The 822-nt window shown below is 49.0% G+C and overlaps 1 non-coding gene across 1 annotated transcript; it reads right to left on the bottom strand.

Annotated features, from left to right (window-relative positions):
- Positions 1-455: 455 nt before the first annotated feature.
- On the bottom strand, positions 456-528 carry TRNAI-GAU (transfer RNA isoleucine (anticodon GAU)). Its single transcript has one exon. It is a non-coding gene; the product is annotated as a tRNA-Ile (tRNA).
- Between the last annotated feature and the right edge of the window lie 294 nt (positions 529-822).

Raw genomic sequence — 822 nt, 5'->3', positions numbered from 1 at the left:
AGACCTCACAACACCGCTCCCGGATGGGCTCGAACCACCAACCTATTGGTTAACAGCCGAACGCGCTAACCATTGCGCCACGGAAGCCCAAAAATTAAATGTTCGTCAGGTATTGTGGAAAAACTCTGACATTTTACGTTACATCTGAGACCTCACAACACCGCTCCCGGATGGGCTCGAACAACCAACCTATTGGTTAAAAGCCGAACGCGCTAACCATTGAGCCACGGAAGCTCAGAGATTAAATGGTTGTCAGGTGTTGTGGATAAGTTATGACTTATTACGTTACATCTGAGACCCTACAACACCTCTCTGGGTTGGGCTCGAATCACCAACCTATAGGTTAACAGCCGAACGTGCTAACCATTGCGCCACGGAAGCCCAAAAATTAAATGGTCGTCAGGTATTGTGGAAAAATTTTGGCTTTCTACGTTACATTTGAGATCACACAACACCGCTCCCGGGTGGGCTCGAACCACCAACCTATTGGTTATCAGCCGAACGCGCTAACCATTGCGCCAAGGAAGCCCAAAATTTAAATGCTCGTCAGGTATTGTGTAAAAACCTTGACTTTTTACGTCACATCTGAGACCTCACAACACCGCTCCCGGATGGGCTCGAACCACCAACCTATTGCTTAACAGCCGAACGCGCTAACCATTGCGCCACGGAAGCCCAAAACCTAAATGCTCGTCAGGTATTGTGCAAAAAACTTGACTTTTTACGTCACATCTGAGACCTCACAACACCGCTCCCGGATGGGCTCGAACCACCAACCTATTGGTTAACAGCCGAACGCGCTAACCATTGCGCCACGGAAGC

The sequence above is a fragment of the Phalangium opilio genome, unplaced genomic scaffold (genome assembly GCF_054372755.1).
Source record: "Phalangium opilio isolate 3A_F unplaced genomic scaffold, DU_Popi_V2 ptg000101l_1, whole genome shotgun sequence".
Lineage (NCBI taxonomy): Eukaryota > Metazoa > Arthropoda > Arachnida > Opiliones > Phalangiidae > Phalangium > Phalangium opilio.
This window is presented reverse-complemented; position numbering and strand designations above follow the sequence as displayed.